We start from the raw sequence: 27249 nt of genomic DNA, 5'->3' as shown, positions 1-27249 counted from the left end.
GAAACTTCATGTGCTCATACACCTCACTGACACCAGCAAAGACCAGGGACATAAGTGACGATAGACAGACAACTACAAAAATCAATCATGCCACTATGGACCCAATATCTTTTAGGAGAGAAAGAGGGGGGGCGGAGGGAGGGGAGAGGGGGGGCGGAGGGAGGGGAGAGGGGGGGGGGGTGGGAAACAAAATAAAAACCACCACAAACCCCCCCCCCCCCCCCCCCCCAAAAAAAAAAACACAGTCATGTCTTCAAATGTCATATTTCTAAACATAGAAAAGCCACAGTACAACTAAACACCTGCAAAAAAATCCTATCTGGTTAATAAAAAGAGTACGCTTATATAAAACACTAAATGTAAATGATGTCCGCCTGACTGATGCGAGTCAGACTTTGCATTTGAGGCCTCTGACAATCACATCCAGTCAGTACTGGGAGAATGTGCACATGCTTGACAGATGTATCCAGAAATAATAAAAAAAAATATATATACGGTATATTATACACACACACTATACATTAAAAAATTGTGTACGTTAAAGATTACAGGCAGATGCAACCCATAAAGCAGTGTAGAAACATTACAACCGTTAGAAGCTGTACAATGGATAACTATTACCACAACCAGAGGAGACACCATTTAACACCAACATCCCAGACATTTTTTGTGCTTTTGTTTTTTCACTCCCTTTCTTCCAAGGGTTATTTTGCTTTTTCACAGACAAGGACAGAAAGGCTTTTTTTTTTGCAAGAAAAGTTGTAGCTTTCAATTCCAACAGTCATTTTTTGCATAAGGTGTACTGCAATCCAGGAAAAAAAAAAAAAAAAAAAGTAACTCCACCATTGCTTTTTTGGGATTTTGTTTTGTGTTATTCTATGTGCAATAAAAAAAAGAAGCCCTGGCCACGTTCTGCAGGTCAGCATGACTACGGCAATACCAAACTTAGGAATGTTTTTTTGTTTGTTTCCTACATTATAGTGGTTTAAAGAGAAATTTAACTTTTAAAGAAGTTTTTTTTTTGTGCTGGAATTTTGAGACAACTTTTGAATTTCTCCATCCATCGGTAGTTTTTAATTTTGGGTACATGATATTTTTGTCTTAATGTTGTATTTAGAGAAGCATGAAGAAAAGAAAAAACCCTGAATACTAGAATTTCTCTCTTCCTTTTTGGCATTTAATGTGAAGTTTAACCCCTTCACCAGGTGATTTTTAATTTTTTTCCTCCCGTTTGTCCAAGAGTCATAACTTTTTTATTATTCTTTTTCCATCCACATAACCATGTGAAGGCTTGTTTTTTTTTTTTTTTTAGCAGGACGAGTTGTATTTTTGCATGACCACATCCATTTTATCATGTGATTCACTGCAAAGCAGGGGGAAAAAAGTGCATCGAAATTGCAAAGAAAGTGCAATTATTATGTCCACTATCTGGTAAACTGACCTGACAATATGATTCTCCTGGTTAGTATGTATATGCAGGTACCAAACATGCAGTGGTTTTGTTTTTCTTTTTTTTTTTAATTGGTTTAAATAAATTTGTATTAATAACAGCAAAAAAAAAAAAAAAAAGCCACCATTTTGAAAGACCCATAACACTTTCAATTTTCCAGAAATGGGGATGAGCGGGGACTTTTTCACCGACTTGGTCGATTATTTATTATTTTTTTTTTTTTACAGATGACCAATTGGGGTTGTTACGATGTTTTGATCACCCTTTATTGCACTGTAACGGCGGCAAAAAACCCCACATAATTCTGGAGTTCTTTTTCTCTCTAGGCAGTTTACTGATCAGATTAATTTACTTTATATTTTGATAGATCAGACCATTATGAATGTTGTGATACCAAGTGTATATATTTTTTTAAGTGTTTTATTTGTAATGGAGCAAAAGCAAGGCGATTACAAGTAGTGTTTTATTATTATTATTATTATTTTTAAGCTATATTTAATAGTCCCTTAAGTGGACTTGAACCTGTGAGAGATAGATTATATATAGATAGGATATTTATACACTGCTATGTATAGCGAAAATCACAATCTCCTATGAACACCAGCTAAACGCTGGCTTTCACGGGAGGATCGTAATGACTGGCACGGTTGTCATTAGCAGACCTCCACTGTCACTGAAACCCATTGGTGCCCACGATAACGTCACAGCTGTGCCGATGGACGCATGGAATGTCACCACCCCCTCCAGGCACGGGTTAAATGCTGCTGTCAGAGAGGACACGTTAGGCTGCTTTCATACATCAGTTTTTTTGCCGTCAGGCACAATCCGTCGAATGTTGGATCGGTTGCAGATTGTGAAACACTGATGTGACGGATCCGTTTTTTCCACAAATCCGACTAGCTGATTCAGCCAATTGGATCCTTAAAAAAAAAAAAAAAAAAAAAGGATGTAGAAAGGATGTAGCACTTGGCAACAACAAAAAAATAAAATAGAGGATAGTTTTTGTTGGCATTTAAGACCTGTAACTTCATTATTCCAACAATGGAGCAGTATAAGGGTTGCTTTTTTTTGCAAGCCAAGTTAAGTGTTTGAATTGACAGATAGTGAACATCGATTTTCTCAACACAAATGGCATTGTGGATTACAAATAATTTAGAGGTAGTTATACATTCTCTAATAGAGAAAGATCCTTCAATGTAAACCTGACCGCCATATGGGATCGCAAAAAAAAAAAAAAAAAAAAATTAAGTTATATATCTCTTTCTCAAACTTCTGGTTGCAATATTACAGTATAAAATGCATTGTAAAATTACTGTTCTCTTATGTAGCCCAGATTCATGGAAATAAAACCATTGCATACACAAATTCCTTCATAATTCCCCTTGCTGTGATTGCAGCAGGCTCCGTAGTTACGGCAGAGATGTTGGAGTGCTTTTAAAGGGAATCTGTCAGCAGGATTATGCACCGTAATCTACGGACAGTGTCAGGTCGTTATACTGATTAAAATGATACCTTGATTGAAACCAGTATCGTGATTGTTTAACCCCTTGGTGAATACCAATACTTTTTTTACGGACCTGCAATAAAAGACTAACATCCCCTGACGGGTGACAGTCCTATAGCTGTTAGATGTACACTATAGCGGACAACGCGCTGCATCAGCCATGATCAATGTTGACACCGATTATGGCTGTTAAACCCCTTAAATGCTGCTCCAAGTAATGACTACAGCATCTAGATGGCTAACAAAGTGTGGGGGCTTCCTCTTTAACCCCATTGGCACCTTGAGATCTTGATTGTGTGGTCCTGATGTTTGAAAAACAGAGAAAGGGGGGGTTGAGGGTAGGTCTGTCTAGTTTTGAGATGTTTTTAAATGTTTGTTCCTTCCTGTCGTGCCTTTATGTGTAGTGAGATGTTATTCTAAAATAAAATTTAAATTCATTATAGTAGGTTGATCCCACTTTGTGCATATTCTTTTCTTTTGTGTTGTGGTCCTGATGTTTGCCATGGCCAAACTTAGAGTCTGCCAGCTATAGCGGCCTGTTCAGAAGTTATTAAAATTTAGGTGGTGAAAATACACTTTTTCATTCCTGTCATGCCACTTTGCATTAATTCCTGAAAAGCAACTGAAGGCTTAATGAACTACCCGAAACCAATTTTGAATACGTTGAAGGGTGTGGATTTAAAAATTGTAACACTTTGGGGGTCCTAAATATTGGAAAACCCCCAAAAGTCACTTGAAAACTGAACAGGTCCTTAAAAAATACACTTTGTTAATTTTCTTGAAAAAAATGAAAAATTACTGCTACAATTTTAACCCCTTCATGACCTTGGGATTTTTCGTTTTTCCGTGTTCGTTTTTCACTCCTCTCCTTCCCAGAGCCATAACTTTTTTATTTTTCCGTCAATTTGGCCATATGAGGGCTTATTTTTTGCGGGATGAGTTGTACTTTTGAAAGACATCACTGGTTTTAGCATGTCGTGTACTAGAAAGCGGGAAAAAAATTCCAAGTGCGGTGAAATTGCAAAAAAGTGCAATCCCACACTGGTTTTTTGTTTAGCTTTTTTGCTAGGTTCACTAAATGCTAAAACTGACCTGCCATTATGATTCTCCAGGTCGGTACGAGTTCATAGACACCTAACATGACTAGGTTATTTTTTACCTAAGTGGTGAAAAAAAAATTCCAAACTTTGCTAAAAAAAAATAAATTAAAAAAAAATAAAAAATTGCGCCATTTTCCGATACTCATAGCGTCTCCATTTTTCGTGATCTGGGGTCGGTTGAGGACTTATTTTTTGCGTGCCGAGATGACGTTTTTAGTGATAGCATTTTGGTGCAGATACGTTCTTTTGATCGCCCGTTATTGCATTTTAATGCAATGTCGCGGCGACCAAAAAACGTAATTCTGGCGGTTTAAATTTTTTTCTCGCTACGCTGTTTAGCGATCAGGTTAATGCTTTTTTTTAGTTGATAGATCGGGCGATTCTGAGCGCGGCAATACCAAATGTGTAGATTTGATATTTTTTTTATTGACTTATTTTGATTGGGGCGAAAGGGGGGTGATTTAAACTTTCATATTTTTTTCACATTTTTTTTTTAAACTTTTTTTTTTTTTTTACTGTTGCCATGATTCAATAGCCTCCATGGGAGGCTAGAAGCAGGCACAGCACGATCGCCTCTGCTACATAGCAGCGATCTGCTGTTCGCTGCTATGTAGCAGAATTGCAGGTGTGCTGTGAGCGCTGACCACAGGGTGGCGCTCACAGCTGCCGGCGATCAGTAACCATAGAGGTCTCAAGGACCTCTATGGTTACAATTCTGAAGCATCGCCGACCCCCGATCATGTGACGGGGGTCGGCGATGATGTCATTTCCGGCCGCCCGGCAGCGGTCGTTAAATGCCGCTGTCTGCGTTTGACAGCGGCATTTAACCCCTTCCCGACCCATGACGCCACGTAGGCGTCATGAAAGTCGGTGCCAATCCGACCCATGACGCCTATGTGGCGTCATGGAAAGATCGCGTCCCTGCAGATCGGGTGAAAGGGTTAACTCCCATTTCACCCGATCTGCAGGGACAGGGGGAGTGGTAGTTTAGCCCAGGGGGGGTGGCTTCACCCCCTCGTGGCTACGATCGCTCTGATTGGCTGTTGAAAGTGAAACTGCCAATCAGAGCGATTTGTAATATTTCACCTATTATAACGGGTGAAATATTACAATCCAGCCATGGCCGATGCTGAAATATCATCGGCCATGGCTGGAAATACTAATGTGCCCCCACCCCACCGATCGCCCCCCCAGCCCCCCGATCTGGCCGGTACACTGCTCCGGCTCCCCTCCGTCCAGTGCTCCGCTCCCCCCCGTGCTCTTGTCCGCTCCCCCCGTGCTCCAATCACCCCCCCGTGCTCCAATCACCCCCCCTGTACTCCGATCCACCCCCCTCCGTGCTCTGTTACACCCCCCCGTGCTCCGATCCAGCCCCGCCGTGCTCCGTTCCACGCCCCGCCGTGCTCCGTTCCACGCCCCCCGTGCTTCGTTCCACCCCTCCCGCGCTCCGATTCCCCCCCCCCCCCCCGTGCTCCGATCCCCCCCCCCCGTGGTCCCCCCCCACCCCGTGGTCCCCCCCCACCCCATCATACTTACCGATCCAGCCGGGGTCCCGTCCGTCTTCTCCCTGGGCCCGCCATCTTCCAAAATGGCGGGCGCATGCGCAGTGCGCCCGCCGAATCTGCCAGCCGGCAGATTAGTTCCACAGTGCATTTTGATCACTGAGATATAATCTCAGTGATCAAAATAAAAAAAATAATAAATGACCCCCCCCCCCCTTTGTCACCCCCATAGGTAGGGACAATAAAAAAATAAAGAAATTTTTTTTTTCCACTAATGTTAGGGGTAGGGTTAGGGTTAGGGATAGGGTTAGGGATAGGGTTTCGGTATGTGCACACGTATTCTGGTCCTCTGCGGATTTTTCCGCTGCCGATTAGATAAATCCGCAGTGCTAAACCGCTGCGGATTTATGGCGGATTTACCGCGTTTTTTTCTGCGCATTTCACTGCGGTTTTACAACTGCAATTTTCTATTGGAGCAGTTGTAAAACCGCTGCGGAATCCGCACAAAGAAGTGACATGCTGCGGAATGTAAACCGCTGCGTTTCCGTGCAGTTTTTCCGCAGCATGTGTACAGCGATTTTTGGTTCCCATAGGTTTACATTGAACTGTAAACTCATGGGAAACTGCTGCGGATCCGCAGCGTTTTCCGCAGCGTGTGCACATACCTTTAGAATTAGGCCATGTGCAGACGGTGCGGATTTGGCTGCGGATCCGCAGCGGATTGGCCGCTGCGGATTCGCAGCAGTGTTCCATCAGGTTTACAGTACCATGTAAACATATGAAAAACCAAATCCGCTGTGCCCATGGTGTGGAAAATACCGCACGCAAACGCTGCGTTGTATTTTCCGCAGCATGTCAATTCTTTGTGCGGATTCCGCAGCGTTTTACACCTGTTCCTCAATAGGAATCCGCAGGTGAAATCCGCACAAAAAACACTGGAAATCCGCAGGTAAAACGCAGTGCCTTTTACCCGCGGATTTTTCAAAAATGGTGCGGAAATATCTCACACGAATCCGCAACGTGGGCACATAGCCTTAGGGTTGGAATTAGGGTTGTGGTTAGGGTTATGGCTACAGTTGGGATTAGGGTTAGGGGTGTGTTGGGGTTAGTGTTGGAGGTAGAATTGAGAGGTTTCCACTGTTTAGGCACATCAGGGGTCTCCAAACGCAACATGGCGCCACCATTGATTCCAGCCAATCTCGTATTCAAAAATTCAAATGGTGCTCCCTCACTTCCGAGCCCTGACGTGTGCCCAAACAGTGGTTTACCCCCACATATGGGGTACCAGCATACTCAGGACAAACTGCGCAACAATTACTGGGGTCCAATTTCTCCTGTTACCCTTGTGAATCTAAAAAAATGCTTGCTAAAACATTATTTTTGAGGAAAGAAAAATGATTTTTTATTTTCACGGCTCTGCGTTGTAAACGTCTGTGAAGCACTTGGGGGTTCAAAGTGTTCACCACATATCTAGATAAGTTCCTTGGGGGGTCTAGTTTCTAAAATGGGTCACTTGTGGGGGGTTTCTACTGTTTAGGCACACCAGGGGCTCTGCAAACGCAACGTGACACCCGCAGACCATTCCATCAAAGTCTGCATTTCAAAAGTCACTACTTCCCTTCTGAGCCCCGACGTGTGCCCAAACAGTGGTTTACCCCCACTCATGGGGTATCAGCGTACTCAGGAGAAACTGGACAACAACTTTTGGGGTCCAATTTCTCCTGTAACCCTTGGGAAAATAAAAAATTCTGGGCTAAATAATTATTTTTGAGGAAAGAAAACGTATTTATTATTTTCACGGCTCTGCATTATAAACTTCTATGAAGCACTTGGGGGTTCAAAGTGCTCACCACACATCTAGATAAGTTCCTTTCGGGGTCTAGTTTCCAAAATGGGGTCACTTGTGGGGGGTTTCTACTGTTTAGCCACATCAGGGGCTCTGCAAACGCAACGTGACGCCCGCAAAGCATTCCATCAAAGTCTGCATTTCAAAACGTCACTACTTCAATTCCAAGCCCCGACATGTGCCCAAACAGTAGTTTACCCCCACATATGGGGTATCACCGTACTCAGGAGAAACTGGACAACAAATATTGGGGTCAAATTTCTCCTGTTACCCTTGGGAAAATAAAAAATTGCAGGCTAAAAGATCATTTTTGACAAAATAATTTTTTTTTTTTATTTTCATGGCTCTGCGTTATAAACTTCTGTGAAGCACTTGGGGGTTCAAAGTCCTCACCACACATCTAGATTAGTTCCTTTGGGGGTCTAGTTTCCAAAATGGGGTCACTTGTGGGGGAGCTCCAATGTTTAGGCACACAGGGGCTCTCCAAACGCGACATGGTGTCCGCTAACAATTGGAGCTAATTTTTCATTCAAAAAGTCAAATGGCGCTCCTTCCCTTCCGAGCCTTACCATGTGCCCAAACAGTGGTTTACCCCCACATGTGAGGTATTGGTGTACTCCGGAGAAATTGCCCAACACATTTTAGGATCCATTTTATCCTGTTGCCCATGTGAAAATGAAAAAATTGAGGCTAAAAGAATTTTTTTGTGAAAAAAAAGTACTTTTTCATTTTTACGGATCAATTTGTGAAGCACCTGGGGGTTCAAAGTGCTCACTATGCATCTAGATAAGTTCCTTGGGGCGTCTAGTTTCCAAAATGGGGTCACTTGTGGGGGAGCTCCAATTTTTAGGCACACGGGGGCTCTCCAAACGTGACATGGTGTCCGCTAAAGAGTGGAGCCAATTTTTGATTCAAAAAGTCAAATGGCGCTCCTTCCCTTCCAAGCCCTGCGCCCAAACAGTGGTTTACCCCCACATATGAGGTATCAGCGTACTCAGGACAAATTGGACAACAACTTTCGTGGTTCAGTTTCTCCTTTTACCATTGGGAAAATAAAAAAATTGGTGCTAAAAGATAATTTTTGTGACTAAAAAGTTAAATGTTCATTTTTTCCTTCCATGTTGCTTCTGCTGCTGTGAAGCAACTGAAGGGTTAATAAACTTCTTGAATGTGGTTTTGAGTACCTTGAGGGGTGCAGTTTTTAGAATGGTGTCACTTTTGGGTATTTTCAGCCATATAGACCCCTCAAACTGACTTCAAATGTGAGGTGGTCCCTAAAAAAAATGGTTTTGTAAATTTCGTTGTAAAAATGACAATCGCTGGTCAAATTTTAACCCTTATAACTTCCTAACAAAACAAAATTTTGTTTCCAAAATTGTGCTGATGTAAAGTAAACATGTGGGAAATGTTATTTATTAACTATTTTGTGTCACATATCTCTCTGGTTTAACAGAATAAAAATTCAAAATGTGAAAATTGCGAAATTTTCAAAATTTTCGCCAAATTTCCGTTTTTATCACAAATAAACGCAGAATTTATTGACCTAAATTTACCACTAACATGAAGCCCAATATGTCACGAAAAAACAATCTCAGAACCGCTAGGATCCGTTGAAGCGTTCCTGAGTTATTACCTCATAAAGGGACACTGGTCAGAATTGCAAAAAACGGCAAGGTCTTTAAGGTCAAAATAGGCTGGGTCATGAAGGGGTTAACTAGTTAATAGGTGCGGGCAGATCGCGATTCTGCCCGCTCCTATTACGGGCACATGTCAGCTGTTCAGAACAGCTGACATGTCCCGGCTTTGATGCGGGCTCACCGCGGAGCCCTGCATCAAAGCAGGGGATCTGACCTTGGACGTACTATCCCGTCCGAGGTCAGAAAGGGGTTAAACCTTCTAAAATGCTAACAAAATAAAATAACATTTTACAAATGGTGCTGATGTAAAGCAGACATGAGGGAAATGTTATTTTATTAATGTTTTTGTGTGGTATGACTAGCTGGATTAAAGGGAGAATCAAAGTACGAAAATTGCTAATTTTTTTTACAATTTGACAAATTTCTGATATTTTTAGAAATTGTAAATTTAGGTTGATACCTTTTGCATTTATCATAAAGTAGTTTGTGTCACTTTCAAAAAAAAAAAAAAACAATCTCAAAATCAATGGGATATGTTGAAGCGTTCAGAGTTATTAGCACTAAGTGACTAGTCAGATTTTTTTTTTTTTTTCAAATAGTCCGTCACTAAGGGGTTAATCTTTATTTGTGGTTTTATTAGATGAGATTCTTGTGCTCCGGGGCTATATGTGGTGCTCTGATTACATATGCATCAGTATGGCTTCTGACAGATCACTGACCTGCCCCCTATTTTACATACTGTATATATTGTTTTAAAAAAATTGCATTCATCATGCAGGCACCTGCACTATAGCATAATCGGATCTATAATATTCAGTCAAAAATTTCTTTAGAAAAATAAAAGGTCATCCTCAAGCTGGCACCGGCTGCATCTGCACAGTAGCATAATTCAGAATGGGAGATGCGATTGTGCGGGCGCCACCACCATTTTGCTAGTCTCAAGATGGCACAGCATCATTTGTTGGATTGCCTACGCCTGCATAATGAATCAAGGGATCAGTGATCTTTCATAAGCCATACTGATGAATGTGCAAGCAGAGCACCACATAAAGACCCCCAAAGGCCGCACCCGGAGCACGAGCATATCATTAACTAAAAACTACAAGCAAATATTAAAGGGAACCTGTCACCCCCAAAATCAATGGTGAGGTAAGCCCACCGGCATCAGGGGCTTATCTACAGCATTCTGTAATGCTGTAGATAAGCCCCCGATGTTACCTAAAAGGAGAAAAAGAGGTTAGATTATACTCACCCAGGGGCGGTCCCGCTGTGGTCCGGTCCGATGGGCGTCTCAGGTCCGGTCCGGGCCTCCCATCTTCATTCCATGACGTCCTCTTCTGGTCTTCACACCGCGGCTCCGGCGCAGGCGTACTTTGTCTGCCCTGTTGAGGGCAGAGCAAAGTACTGCAGTGCGCAGATTACTGTGCCCAATGCTGCCGACAGGCTCCCTTTACATACTGAATCAAGCTTGACTGAAAAAGGGTATATAGGCCTTGCTAACTTTATTATTATTATAGCGCCATTTATTCCATGGCGCTTTACATGAGAAGAGGGGTATACATAAAAAAAACAGGTACAATAATCTTGAATAATACAAGTCACAACTGGTATAGGAGGAGAGAGGACCCTGCCTGCGAGGGCTCACAGTCTACTAACTCCCCCCAATGTGTCAGTAAAATGTGTCAGCCAATGGCTTGTGCAGAATGACATGGCTGCAATTCTAGTATGCGAGACCATGGCCCTGTGTGGCACATGCAGGGAGAATGATGGTGTAGACGTATGCAAGTTGATCTGGCTGCCCGACGATGTGGTAGTGGTGCAAAAACACAAAGACAAGTATACAAAAGTGCTTCTGGTTTATCAACGTCACAAATCTAAAAAAACAAAAAAAAAAAAAAAAAACAAAAAAAAAAACCTGAAGCGAATGCTGCATTATGACCGGTCTTGTAATATCCACCTACAGAGGGGAGATGAGGGCTACTACACAATTACTACTGTATTATAAACCATTTACTAAAGCAAAACTACATACACAAAGCAGAACACTAAACATAGAAGTATAGAAAAGGTTATACAGCTTTCTACTCGTTTCCAAGGAATGAGGTGAAAAAAATCCATTAACAAAATCTGCTAAAATTACGGTACCTGACAGATTTGATTTGAAGAGATGAAACTAGTCTCAGCGCCTAAATCACCAATTTGGTTCAGACAAACATATTATAAAAATATTTCACCATACAATTTACTAAATACCAAAGAATAAAAAATGCAATTCCACTTTAGGTTTTCTTTTTACAGTATTCATTGTATGGTAAATTACCTGGCAACATGATTCTTCAGGTCAGTACAATTACAGCAAAACTTGAACAACATTTTTAAAATTCACTGAGAGGAAAAAAAAAATTTGTATCATAACTTTTTTTTCCTCTTTGTGTTGCCATTTTCCCAGAGACCTGTATCATTTTATTTTTCAAGCAATTGAGCTGTGTGAGGATTTTTTTTTTTTTTTTTTAGAGCTGAATGTTTTATTCGGTATATCCACAGCACTTTAATGCAATGTTATTTTTAGGGTGGAGGAAGTGAATTGTTACCGAACAGCAATCGTCTCATTATTTAATCTTTAAAATTAATTATCCCTCATGGTAATTGCTGTATATATTGATAGATCTAGTTTTCTGGACACGGGGGGGGGGGGGGTTTGGGGACCAAACATGTGAAAGTCTTACACTTCTTTATTATTAACTGGGGAGAAGGGCAATTAAAATACATTATATATATTTTTTTTTTAACCTTTTACTTAATTAGTTGGTCCCCTTGGGGAACTTGAAATCGCTTGATAGTTTCCACTATATACAAAGCCATCTTATTGCTGTAATAGTGACAATGACAAGTCTCCTATGACACCAGCCATAGGCTGAACGTCAAGAGGTCACCTGGCAGCTTGGGGCAGCACCTTGTCAGTCATACCAACCAATCCCCTCTAAAATGTAAAGTGCTGTGGAACATGACTGTGCTATAGAAATAAAATTATTATTATTTTTTTAATCATTTTTTGGTATTTTTCTTCAGACTACTTCTCACCTTATCGGTTCCCGATAAGATAGAGGTTAAATGCCACAGACCGTAATTGAAAGCAGCATGTAAGGAGTTAATAGCAACAAATAAGTGGGGGCCACTTATCGATCGCTGCTATTAGGGGCAGATGTCAGCTATATAATACATATAGCCAGCATCTGCCCTAAAGTGGAGCTGGCTCCGCTTCTGAGCCCACTCACAAAGTTCATGACACTGACAAAATACTACATTATGGAGTGTGAAGGGGTTAAACAACTCCTTGGTTGTGGACACTTACTTAGCTTTGCTATAATGTTATTAATACAAGTAAATGTGCTGCACACATGAACTTTTAAAGTTTTCACTATGGAAATGCACTAAAATGTATTTGCATATTTTACCTGCATATTTCCAGAATCTGATTTAAAGGGGATTCCCATCTCCAAGCTCCTATCCGGATATGTAGCAGGTGTAATATTAGCAAATACATCCGTTTAGAAATGTAGTAAAGTTCTTCTGATTTTCTATGTCGCTTACCCCATTTGCAGGACACTGTAGTAGCTTAGGTATCCATGGTAACCACTAGTAACTAGCTGTCACTATACGAGTGGTCGTAACCATGGATACCTAGGCTACTGCAATGCCCTGCAGATGGCGCAAGCAATATATCGAATCAGAATAACTATACTACGTTTCTGATTGGACACATTTGCTAATATTACTACACCTAACTCATATTGGGATAGAGGAGATGGGAATACCCTTTTAGGTCTAAGGGAAAAAGCTGCAAACACCACATCAAATTCCCTTGCTGTAAATATACATGTTAGGCCTCTTTCACACTTCTGTTTTTTACAATCAGTCACTATCCGTCAAAATGTTGAAAAAATGGATCCTGTGCAGATTGTAAAAAACTGAAGCACTGGATCCATTTTTTGACGGATCCGTCGAGGTAGTTGTTGCCAGAATTTAAGGCCATGTGCACACGTTGTCTATGCGTCTTCACCGCGTTTCACTGCGAAAACGCATACACGTGTTAAAAATAAAAAAAATAAATTGTGATATTCTTACCTAGGCTTCCGTTATAGCCAACGGCGGACAGCGTAGGAACTGTCGCTAAGCGATTTTCCGACATGTACAAAAAAAATTCCTCTGTGCGTTGTCTCCGCCCGACGAACAGCGATTTTACTAAGACGGATCCAGAGCACGACGGATGAAACGGAAGGTCATCCGTAACAATCCGTCGCCAATACAAGTCTATGAGAAAAAAACTGATCAAGCAGAAACATTTGCAGGATCCGTTGTTTTTCACAAAATGATGGATTTTGACGGAAACAAAGACCGAAGTGTGAAAGAGGCCATACAGATTTCAAAGTCTCTCTGCAGGTCTGTTTTTTCCACAGTGCAAAATAAAAAAAAAAACATAAGGGGCATCAGATGTCCACAAATCCTATATACAGTACACTGAAAATTGCCACAACAGCGCCTTACAGCTCCAGCAGGGGATTTTGACCCAGGTCCTCCCAAGTCTACTGAACCGCCACATGACCAGCTCTACCCTCTCCTAGTGTATCCTCACCCATCCCCCGTAGACTGTGAGCCCTCGCGGGCAGGGTCCTCCCTCCTCCTGTACTTGTGTGTGCACCTTGTTTTACTCATGTTTATTGTACTTGTCTATATTTGCCCCGTTCACATGTAAAGCGCCATGGAATAAATGGCACTATAAAAAATGTATAATAATAAAAGTTCAGCAGGCTCTTCCTATTTTCCAGTACACTACGGTAAAAACAGAGTGCGGTGAAATTGCAAAAAAAAAAAAAAAAAAAAAGTGCAATTCCACAATTTTTTTTTCTTAAACCATGACCACTAAGTGGTAAAACTAACCTGCCACTATGATTCTCCAGGTCATTATGAGTTCATAGATACCAAACACAAATAGGTTCTGTTTCATTCCAGTGGTGGTAAAAAATTCTGTTTGATCGCGGTGTGCCGGGGGTTAATGTGCCGGGAGCGGTCCGTGATCGCTCCTGGCACATAGTGCCGGATGTCAGCTGCGATAGGCAGCTCACACCCGGCCGCGCTCCCCCGTGAGCACCGCCGATCGCGCTGGACGTACTATTCCGTCGGTGGTCATAGGGGCCCATCTCGACGGGATAGTACGTCCGATGTCAGAAAGGGGTTAAAGGGAACCTGTCACCCCCTTTTTTTTTTTTCGATATGAGATAAAAATACGGTTCAATAGGGCCTGAGCTCTGCTTTACATCAGTACCTTTCATATCCCCAGATTCCCCACCTTTGCTGAGAAAATACCTTAGTAACCTATCCGTTTTCGTATGTCAATCACCCCAGTCCAGTCGGATGGGAGGGGCCTAATCTCCAATTCTACCCACCACCGATGTGCTCTACGAATCTTTTCCTGTGTTGGCGTAGTTTTCTGCGCCTTCAAGTGGCGTCTTGCGCGTGCGCAGTATGTTTTGCCCAACAGTGGGCAAAGCATTCAACTCATTATTGAGCCGGCATTTTCCTTGATGTTTTGTGCCCTGGAAGTCTTTCTATGCATGCGCAATAATGATTTCATGCTTTGCTCACAGATAGTCAATGCATACTGCGCATGCGCGAGACGCTAATTCAATGAGCAACCGCAGAAACTGACCGCGATCTATGCTATTCACAAATCTAGTTACGTCTGACACGCCGAGGAGCGGGTGGGAGACAGCGATTAGGCCCCGCCCATCGGACTGGACCAGGGTGATTGACATACGAAAATGGAGAGATTACCAAGATATTTTCGCAGCAAAGGTGGGGAATTGGGGGATATGAAAGGTACTGATGTAAAGCTGAGCTCAGGCCCTATTGAACCATATTTTTATCTCATATCGAAAAAAACGGGGCGACAGGTTCCCTTTAAGAGACAGCACTTTTGCAGTACATTTAAAGTGAACCTGTCAGCTGGACTGTGCTCCATAAACTACATACTGTGTCATGTTGGCACCGCTATATGGATTAAAATAACTGGGTGCTGAAATCCGTCTTGTGGTTGTTGTGTAATCTGTATTTACAGTTTTCAGTTAATGAGAGTCTTGTGCTCTGGGGCGGCCTGTGGGGGGAGGGGTCTTTATGTGGTGCTCAGCTTACATAATCACCTGTGTTGGTTTATAACAGGTCACGGATCCTTCAGTGACCTGCCCCCTATTTAATATAGTGCATAGAATAGTGTTGATATTACGATTGTTAATATTCTTGATATGAAATATTATTGAAAATGCCTATAATATTGTGTATTGTGAGGCTTAGAAAAAAAAAATTACATCCAGCAAAATGGCACAGATGCAGTATTATCCATCTTTTACTGATGGATGCTACTGCGCAAGTGCCGGCGCCGTTTTGTTAAAGAAAAAACTATTTTGCTGCAGCAAAACAGCAGCGCCACTTGTGCAGTAGCCTCTATCGGTAACAGATGTTACTGCGCAGGTGCCGCTGCTAATTTTTTCTCCCCAAAGCACGAGACTCATTAACGGAATACTACAAATACAGATTACACAACAACCACAAGACAGATATCACCCAGGTATCACTGTAAGGCCGGAGTCACACTAGTCTGTAATACGGACGAGTGCTTTGCGATAAAAATAAATAAATAAATAAAAAACGCATAGAACTCGGACCAATGTTAATCTATGGGGCAGCTCCTATCATCCGTTTTTTTCTCGTCCGTATTACGCATGTGAGTAAAATCGCAGCATGCTGCGATTGTCCGCGTATCTCAGCTGAGAAACGCCAATGCAAGTCTATGGGTGTGAGGGAAAAAAAATAAAATAAAAAATCGTCGCACAGCACACGGACCATGAGTGGAACTTGCAAGAAATTCTCAGGCATGGGGCAGGTGACAGGAAAGGCTAAGCCATTATTTGCTCATTTTGCAAGTGTATGAGAAAATCTCAACATACGGATGAGGAAAAAAAAAAAAGCATCCTGGCATTGCACACGGATGAGAAACGGATCACCATACGGAGAACATTTGTGCAATTCTCGGCAGACAAAATCGGACAGATTTTTTTTTTTTTTTTTTTTACACATCGTGTGTGACTCCAGCCTAATCAGTATAACGGCGCTGACCTGACACTGTCTGAAGGTTACTGTGCACAATCCTGCTGACAGGTTCCCTTTACTAATAGTTCTATTTAATTTGGGGGCACAAAAAAAAAAAAAGTGTGTATGTGTTGAAGGGAGAGGGTTAATTTTGCAGCATAAACATTCTTCATATGATCAAAATAGAAAGCTGATCTATTTTGTTCTATTAATAAAACATTGTTACTAAATATTTTGCCTACTTTCATTCAAAACCACATATCTTAATTTTTCGGTACACGGAGCTTCGTTTTGTGAAGCAAATAGTTCTTATCTATCTCAGTTTGGAGTTAGACAACTCTTGTTAAGCTATGTGCACATGTTGCAGATTTTCTGCGGCTCCGCAGCGTTTTTTTCTGCGCAGAAACGCTGCAGATCCGCAGGTGATACAAAAGTCTGTGCTAATGGTGCGGAAAAATCCGCACGGAAAACGCAGCGGATTAAAAGAAGGAGCATGTCAATTCTTTGTGCGGATCTGCAGCGTTTCTGCACCCATTCCATAATAGAAATCCGCAGGGGTAAAAACACATAATCCGCAACAAAAACGCACATAATCTGCATAAAAAACGCGCAGATTTTGACCTGTCTTTTCTGCCAAGAAATGCAGAATCCGCACAGAAAATTCCACAGGCAAATCCACAGCGTGTGCACATACCCGTAATCACTTGGTCTCAAATTTGGAAAGAAAAACTACAGTTTGGATATATTTTATCTATACACCGTTTATTATGAAGGTAAACATTTCAATTCAATAAAAGGCAATTACAGCTGTGTTATTAATGTTACTTAATAGATTATGTATCATTATTAGTTAATTTAGAACAAACTATTTTTTTGTTGATTTAACTTTAGGCAAAATAAATGTTATATCTATACATGTGCTTGCATATCTACACACTAATATTTATTATAATAAAGTTGGTAAAAACATGCATAATGTCTATTATGAGTAAATGGGGAATAGATCTATATGTATATAATAATCCTGCATTGCTCGCCATTATAAGCTTTGGTGTATATGCCTATATGCATGGCAGAGCTGGGTTTTGTTAGCCCCTTCCCTACTATGGCAGCCCAGCAGTATCTTGGCACTGCTGCAGGCAATTACAGCGCTCAGTAGTGATGCGGAGGTAGATGACTGCAGCGGTCATGTCCTGTAGACATGACGTCACTGCTACAGCTACGTCACCAATGCAGTGGTCAGTGAGTAAACTTTTTTTTTTGTACAAGGCCAACGTATGGACTATAAAAATTGAAATGGACCCCCCGTTTAAAATCTATAGATATCTGTCAAAATCCATATGCATGCATGTCAGTGTTCAACCCATATTTTAAATGTTGCCATGTTATTTGCTTACGGTTTTCTCCCTAGAACAAGACCCATCAGCATTGCAGTTTAGCAATATGGATTCAATAGTAATGACAAATGGATACTACAGGATCTGTAATAACACCAGAATTATGGATCAGTGTTCTGCCTAGTGATGCATATACTTGCAGAATAGATTCCCATTCACACAATGCATGTCCTAAATTACAACTACATTCAGACCTTTGTGGCAGCATACCCATATATTAAAATAACAACATGTATATATGTGTATATATATGTGTGTATAAATATGTGTGTGTATATATATATATATACATACACACATACATATAATGTTTTATTACACTATGACTAGATTGGCGGGGGGAGACACGAACAAAAGCCGTAACTGACCATACACTTTCTTGTTCAACCCCACTTCCTGCCACCATCACCTCTCCCCCCCCCCCCCCCCAAAAAAAATCTAACTGTTCTCCGTTATTTTCAATGGGAGACATATGGAGACGTATTGCGATGTTTTAATAAGTCTAATCATTTGGTAATTGAAAAAAAAATAAAAAATAAAATACAATTTCTCGTCTAAATGCATTCCTCCCCAAAACACCACACCAAGTGTGTCATCTTCTCTGTGCTAGTAAAAACTAGCCTTTCTTAAAAGCATACAAAACCATATCATTATGCTCGACATACCGTACACCCCTTCATATGTTTTTAATGCATATGTTATAGCAGCAGACCTGCAAATGTGAACCTAGCCTAAAGACTATAAAAGCTATAAAATATAAAAACTAAGGAGGATACACTGGTTAGCCTTTGCACTGAAGAGGTTAAATTCTATTGTATTTTTGTACGTACGCAATAAACCAACAATGAGAATACAAGCTCATCTCCGAATTCAAATAAGGATTTTTGTAGTGTAGGAATTAGGCAGCACAATAACACATGCACACAAGCAGCAGTGCTGCCTACATACATCGCCCCACATCACAATGAGCTTCTCTCCCACACTCAGCACTACATGACACCCTACATGTAAAATACACACACACTAAACACTGACGTATCCAAGCCCATGTTAGGACGAAATGACTCATTTACTAATAGCCCACATCAGAATACTGGGCAGTTTTGGTGGAAAGTGAAAGGCTCGTAGTTTTGAAATGAATGCTGTAACGTGTAGCATCTTCTGATTTCAATCTGCAGCTTAAAAACACAGTCGTCGAGACAATACTAAATCCATCACCCCATATGCAGAAAGATTCCATACCTTACCTGATGTGCTCAACTCCGCCTGCGCTACTTCAAATCCGGAACATAAAGGATTCTTTTTTCCCCCCTTCTACCTTTAGGCATCTAGAAGAATTGAAAAAAAAAAAAAAATCATAATTAAAATACACTGGGTATTAAATGATAAATTGTAAGCTTGCAAACAGGGCCCTTACTCCTCTTGGAATTCTTTTAACTGTCTGTTCCTTTGTAATGTCTGATATGGTCGTACATGTCCGCTCTGAATTGTAAAATGCTGTGGAATATGGTACAGGAAAAATATACGGTATATCTCTACTGTGTTAGCCAGTAGATAGAAAAATATTTGACAGTTTTTGGTGGCTGATACCTTTTAATGGCCAACTGAAAAGATGGTAAATTGCAAACTTTCAAAACTACTCCGGTCTTTTCATCAGGCATAGTATATCAAAATGTATTATACACACACACACAATAGCACACAGGAGTAATTATGGAATATGTTGGCACTATTGAAATAAAAAAATATATATATTATTGAATATGAAAAATTAAAACTTTGTTCTAAGAAAAAAATAAACATGCATGCAAAAACTGAATAGTGTGGATAGGTAGAGTCCAAAATTATTTTAATTGGTTATAATCCTGAATATTGGACATACCCCGAAGCATTAACCCCTCCACCCACATTTTAAATATTGAAGGGTCAAAACCTGCAATAAAAACGCGATGTAACATAGCAAGATGACACTCAGATTTCCGAGCCCAGGATTCATCAGCGATCCTCCAACACAGTGACCTGAGGTTATATGCAAATACTTTATATGAAAAAAAAAAAAGTTATTTTAATGATTTTTTAGCTTTTTCCTCCTGTTTAACAGAAACAGCTGTAAATTTTGGAATTTACAAACAGCAACTTGCAGAAAAAATATATTGTATTACACAAAATTACAGTAATATCGTATAGTTACGAGATTTTTTTTTAAAGTTTAAATCGATCTTTGGGATTTTTTTTATTATGACAATTGTAAATAAAGAGGTTAATATGGTGGTGGGGGGTGGTAAAGTGGAAAAATGAGACACGGACATCAGTTTTAGCCAGTGAAATAAATATTAACTACGGTAATTTGACCTCTGATATACCGCACAAAATGTAGGTAAAATATAACAATTAGATGCAAATATACCCTGTGCTGGATAGGCCCAAATCTACACTGCACTTCAGTTTTTCACAAGGTCACTATGCGGAGAACTCGGCCCAAAACATTTCTAACAAATATTAACCCTTTTGGTGCATGAGAAGTCAGTTTAACCCATGGCACTCCAAAATGCAGATCGTCATTTTTTCAGAACTACAATTTTAGTTTGTACGATAGTTGGGGTGTAATAAATCCATGTTCAGATGGATCAGAGATTATGGTGTGTATTTCTTGTGTGTTTGATGGCAAAAATGGTACTTGCAGTCTATGATAGTCTCGCCAGCAAATCACCTGTTCTATTAAAGGACAAAAAAAATGTATATATAATTTTTTTTTTGTACTTATTTTTTATTTTACATTCACATATACTCATGTCTTTTCTTTAACCAGAACTTTATAGAAAAGAAAACAGACTGGCTTCTGAGACCAGATCACTGCTGCATAATAATAGTTATGAAAATCTTGCACATTTAGAAATTTCGAAAAAAAACAAACAAGGAATTCACATACTGACTTTCTAAAACCTCGATTATTTCTAGGGTAAGTTCACACAGGGCGTTATTGCTGCTTTTTTTTTTTCCTGCAGCAAAACCTGATCATCTTGGCAGGAAAGAAGCTGCGTCAAAAACACAGATTTAGGTGCGTTTTTTTTTTTCTCTTTGTCCATGCTAATGTCCTTGGATTTTCAGCAGCAAAAACGCAGCGAATAATGATACCTGCATTTTTTTTCAACACCCATTCAAGTCAATGGGTGAAAAGAACGGAGCAAAAACGCTGAAAGAAGTGAAAAAACGCAGCAAAGCGCAAAATACTGACCAAACAAAAAATTTGTGTGTGTGCAGGAGATTTCTATGATGTCATAGGCTTTGCTGGTATTGTAAAAAGCAGCTGAAAATTAGCATAAAACACGCAGCAAAAACGCCCTGTATTAACTTACCCTTACAATGAAGCACTAACATTGTTACAGATGTACGAACTGCATGACACTAATGTTAAAAAGTAAAAAAATTATTTTAAATGGATTTAATTTAAAACAAAATAGAATAAACAAACACTATTTACACAAACATGACATGTACACACACTTTCTCTAATAAACAGGCCTTACTTCACGATGGATATGTGATGAAGCCCCATCCTTTCTGAACCGAAAAACAATTGTGCAGAAAGTGCAAGGTCCCACAGAGCAGGAGGACCTTCTCCATGCTGGGTATGCAGCTGGCACACCATAGTATGGGAACCACACCCAGGATAACTATACAGCACCGGCTTCTGTAAGTAAACATCCCAGAATGGTAAGAGATGAGATCAGAGCACCTGCTGCCAGGTAATAAGTCCTAGCACTATGACAACGTGTGGGCTTGCTGGTGCTTGTAGTGTGATGAGGCTCCTCACCTAGTTACTGGCTGGAAGAGCATTGCTGGGCTTATATTATATCCTATATTCACACTTATACAGTCCCACATACACCTGGCTACTGCATGTACTTCTAACACCGAACCACACAGTGCAGGGACTATACAGGACTGAGTCATCTACACATAAAAACCACACACTACCATAGCATGAACAAACGACCCGTATGTGTATACATTATATAATGCTAATCAACTAAGGGTGTACATGTGTTTATTGGCTGTCAGGTCATATAGTAAATGGATCTTTGTGGCACTTACTAATGCCTCAATATACTGATAATGAGCGCTATATATGACGTATGTCACACGCCACATTTTTATTTTGTTACATTTGTTTTTATATTGTAAACAAAAACAGTTGTAAAACGGATCCCAATACAAGAATTTAAAAGCAAGGATGTCCTAACATTCGTTAAATCTGTTTTTTTATAAAAAATTTTTTTTTATAAAGACTGGAGAATCAGTAAGTCATGATGATTTCAGGAGAAAAAAAAAACGGAAGGGAAAAAATAAACTGATGCAAAACATGTCTACATCAGTCTCCCAAAGACAGCAATGTTTAAAAAAATAAATAAAAAGAGCATATGTATTTTTCTAAAGGATATACACACATACACTGATGGAAACGGATCTGTGCACAAACTTATGTGAAAAGGCTTCCCATTTACATGAAATACAAATAGGAAAAAAGTGTTTAAACAAGTAGATACATCAATTAGAAAAATGTGGTGTGAGGTGTTCACCAAGCAGCGCAGTATACATGTCCTATAGTATTCAATAGTTATCTGCATATATACCATTAACCAATATCTAACATATGTATATAGGCACAAACTAGAGTAACAGATTATGCACATACAGTATCTAGACACACACTACATAGTAACTAGAAATTAAATATCTACACACACACACTACAGGAGCCAGCACATGTTATACAGGCACTATACAGCAAGTATATATTACGTATCTATATACACTGTACACTACAGGAGCCAGCACATGTTATACAGGCACTATACAGTAACTATATACACTGTACACTACAGGAGCCAGTACATGTTATATAGGCACTATACAATAACTATATATACACTATACACTACAGGAGCCAGTACATGTTATATAGGCACTATACAGTAACTATCTATATACACTGTACACTACAGGAGCCAGCACATGTTATACAGGCACTATACAATAACTATATACACTGTACACTACAGGAGCCAGTACATGTTATATAGGCACTATACAGTAACTATATACACTGTACACTACAGGAGCCAGTACATGTTATATAGGCACTATACAGTAACTATATACACTGTACACTACAGGAGCCAGTACATGTTATATAGGCACTATACAGTAACTATATATACACTATACACTACAGGAGCCAGTACATGTTATATAGGCACTATACAGTAACTATATACACTGTACACTACAGGAGCCAGCACATGTTATACAGGCACTATACAGTAACTATATATACACTATACACTACAGGAGCCAGTACATGTTATATAGGCACTATACAGTAACTATATACACTGTACACTACAGGAGCCAGTACATGTTATATAGGCACTATACAGTAACTATATACACTGTACACTACAGGAGCCAGTACATGTTATATAGGCACTATACAGTAACTATATACACTGTACACTACAGGAGCCAGTACATGTTATATAGGCACTATACAGTAACTATATATACACTATACACTACAGGAGCCAGTACATGTTATATAGGCACTATACAGTAACTATATACACTGTACACTACAGGAGCCAGCACATGTTATACAGGCACTATACAGTAACTATATATACACTATACACTACAGGAGCCAGTACATGTTATATAGGCACTATACAGTAACTATATATACACTACAGGAGCCAGTACATGTTATATAGGCACTATACAGTAACTATCTATATACACTGTACACTACAGGAGTCAGTACATGTTATACAGGCACTATACAGTAACTATATATACACTGTACACTACAGGAGTCAGTACATGTTATATAGGCACTATACAGTAACTATATACACTGTACACTACAGGAGCCAGTACATGTTATATAGGCACTATACAGTAACTATATACACTGTACACTACAGGAGCCAGTACATGTTATATAGGCACTATACAGTAACTATATACACTGTACACTACAGGAGCCAGTACATGTTATACAGGCACTATACAGTAACTATATACACTGTACACTACAGGAGCCAGTACATGTTATATAGGCACTATACAGTAACTATATACACTGTACACTACAGGAGCCAGTACATGTTATACAGGCACTATACAGTAACTATATATACACTACAGGAGCCAGTACATGTTATATAGGCACTATACAGTAACTATATATACACTACAGGAGCCAGTACATGTTATATAGGCACTATACAGTAACTATCTATATACACTGTACACTACAGGAGTCAGTACATGTTATACAGGCACTATACAGTAACTATATATACACTGTACACTACAGGAGCCAGTACATGTTATATAGGCACTATACAGTAACTATCTATATACACTGTACACTACAGGAGTCAGTACATGTTATACAGGCACTATACAGTAACTATCTATATACACTGTACACTACAGGAGTCAGTACATGTTATACAGGCACTATACAGTAACTATATATACACTATACACTACAGGAGCCAGTACATGTTATACAGGCTCTATACAGTAACTATATACACTGTACACTACAGGAGCCAGTACATGTTATACAGGCTCTATACAGTAACTATATACACTGTACACTACAGGAGCCGGTACATGTTATATAGGCACTATACAGTAACTATATATACACTACAGGAGCCAGTACATGTTATATAGGCACTATACAGTAACTATCTATATACACTGTACACTACAGGAGTCAGTACATGTTATACAGGCACTATACAGTAACTATATATACACTGTACACTACAGGAGCCAGTACATGTTATATAGGCACTATACAGTAACTATCTATATACACTGTACACTACAGGAGTCAGTACATGTTATACAGGCACTATACAGTAACTATCTATATACACTGTACACTACAGGAGTCAGTACATGTTATACAGGCACTATACAGTAACTATATATACACTATACACTACAGGAGCCAGTACATGTTATACAGGCTCTATACAGTAACTATATACACTGTACACTACAGGAGCCAGTACATGTTATACAGGCTCTATACAGTAACTATATACACTGTACACTACAGGAGCCGGTACATGTTATATAGGCACTATACAGTAACTATCTATATACACTGTACACTACAGGAGCCGGTACATGTTATATAGGCACTATACAGTAACTATATATTACGTATCTATATACACTGTACACTACAGGAGCCAGCACATGTTATACAGGCATTATACAGTAACTATATATACACTATACACTACAGGAGCCGGTACATGTTATACAGGCCCTATACAGTAACTATATACACTGTACACTACAGGAGCCAGCACATGTTATACAGGCACTATACAATAACTAGATATTATGTATCTATATACACTACAGGAGTCAGTACATGTTATACAGGCACTATACAATAACTAGATATTATGTATCTATATACACTACAGGAGTCAGTACATGTTATACAGGCACTATACAGTAACTATATACACTGTACACTACAGGAGCCAGTACATGTTATATAGGCACTATACAGTAACTATATACACTATAGGAGCCAGTACATGTTATATAGGCACTATACAGTAACTATCTATATACACTGTACACTACAGGAGTCAGTACATGTTATACAGGCACTATACAGTAACTATATATACACTGTACACTACAAGAGCCGGTACATGTTATATAGGCACTATACAGTAACTATCTATATACACTGTACACTACAGGAGCCGGTACATGTTATATAGGCACTATACAGTAACTATCTATATACATTGTACACTACAGGAGCCAGTACATGTTATATAGGCACTATACAGTAACTATATATTACGTATATAGATACACTGTACACTACAGGAGCCAGTACATGTTATATAGGCACTATACAGTAACTATATATACACTACAGGAGCCGGTACATGTTATACAGGCACTATACAGTAACTATATATACACTATACACTACAGGAGCCAGTACATGTTAGACACTATACAGTAGCTACAGTGTATATAGTTACTGTATAACATGTACCGGCTCCAGTAGTGTACAGTGTATATAGATACGTAATACATACACTACAGGAGCCAGTACATGTTATACAGGCACTATACAGTAAGGCTATGTGCACACATTGCAGATTCCATTGCGGAATTTTCCGCAGCGGATTTGCAAAATCTGCAGTGAAAAACCACTGCGGTTTTTAATGCTGATTCTGCTGTGGTTTTCCATCTGCAGTTTTCTATTGGAGCAGATGTTAAACCGCTGCGGATTCCACACAAAGAATTGACATGCTGCGGAAAATAAAGCGCTGCATTGCCGCGCGTTTTTTTTTCCGCAGCATGGGCACAGCGGTTTTTGTTTTCCATAGGTTAACATGGTACGGTACACCACATGGAAAACTGCTGCGGATCTGCAGTAAAAACCGCAACATATACACACACATTATGTGTATATGTGTGTATATGTGTGTATATGTGTGTATATATATATATATATATATATATATATATATATATATATTAGTACACTACAGGAGCTGGTACTTGTTATACGGGCACTATACAGTATACATACACTGTACAGGAGCCGGTATATGTTTTACGGGCACTATACAGTGTATATACATATATACAGACACATCCACTGTACAGTACAGGAGCCGCTCTCCTCTCCGCAGGATGACACTGACTTCTCCGTCCGTCCGCCCCGCGCTCTTCTCCCGCAGCCACACAGAGCCGCTGTCAGCCCGTGTCCGCCCGTCCTGGGCCATGTACAGCGGACACCGCCGCACACACAGGTGTGCACCGAACACCTCCATACACCGCGCGGTCCCTGCACATTATATATACGGGTAGAGCCGGCTCCGCATGGACGTACACGGACAGCCGTCACACAGGACACGCACGGACTCCCCCGCTCCGTGTATGTACGCGCACCCGCACAGACCCGTCACGCACACACGGGGTCCTCTCTCCCCGTCCCCCCCAGCAGGGCGCTCTCTAGTTGCAGGTACGGGCTGCACAGATGACAGCGCCGCTGCCCCCCCCCCCCCCTGCAGTGACAGATGCCCCCGCCCACCCCCCTCGCAGTCCCGCTCAAACTGATCGCGTCCCACCCGAGCCCCCCGGAGCCGCTCTCCGCCCGCGGACCCCACAGTGGCTTCGAGGGATTTTTTTAGGATTTTTTGCAGGTTTTTCCGGCCGCCCTGACAGGTGTTCTCACAGGAGGCGGAGAAGTGAGCGCTGCCCCGGGGCTGTCACCGCACACCGGGGGGGAGGAGGAGGCCGGGCTCCGTGCGAGCGCCCCGGTCCCGACACGTTATACGGGCATCTCCGTGCTGGCGCGTCCTCCCTTACCTCCCTCACACTGACAGCGCCGGGCACCCGGGGCAGCGCCGTCCTCACACCGGCCTCCCGAGCTCCGGCCGACACCGCACTCCGCGGCGCACTACATGTCCCGTCCTGCCAGGCAGCCATTCCCCCGGACAGCTCCGGTCCAGTCAGGACTCGAAAATGGCGCCGAAAGCGCAGAGCTTCTCATTCAAATTCGTTAGTGCCAGCCCCGCCAGCCCTGGGGCATGCCGGG

At 40.7% G+C, this 27249-nt stretch overlaps 1 protein-coding gene across 8 annotated transcripts in view; it reads right to left on the bottom strand.

Moving 5' to 3' along the window:
* The window catches only part of TRIM13 (tripartite motif containing 13), a 341054-nt gene that overhangs the window by 80695 nt on the left and 233110 nt on the right, over positions 1-27249 (bottom strand). For 4 of the 8 annotated variants that reach the window (XR_011319412.1, XM_069758869.1, XM_069758871.1 and 1 more), the window contains one exon: positions 18827-18907. The gene's annotated coding sequence lies outside the window, so the exon portion shown is untranslated. Of the gene's footprint in view, positions 1-18821; positions 18908-27020; positions 27207-27249 lie in introns of those variants that run through there. The other 4 variants (XR_011319413.1, XM_069758870.1, XM_069758873.1 and 1 more) reach the window with 3 other exon arrangements.

The sequence above is a fragment of the Ranitomeya imitator genome, chromosome 3 (assembly GCF_032444005.1).
Source record: "Ranitomeya imitator isolate aRanImi1 chromosome 3, aRanImi1.pri, whole genome shotgun sequence".
Classification (NCBI taxonomy): Eukaryota; Metazoa; Chordata; class Amphibia; order Anura; family Dendrobatidae; genus Ranitomeya; species Ranitomeya imitator.
The sequence above is the reverse complement of the archived record's forward strand: the minus strand, read 5'-3'. Positions and strand labels throughout refer to the sequence as shown.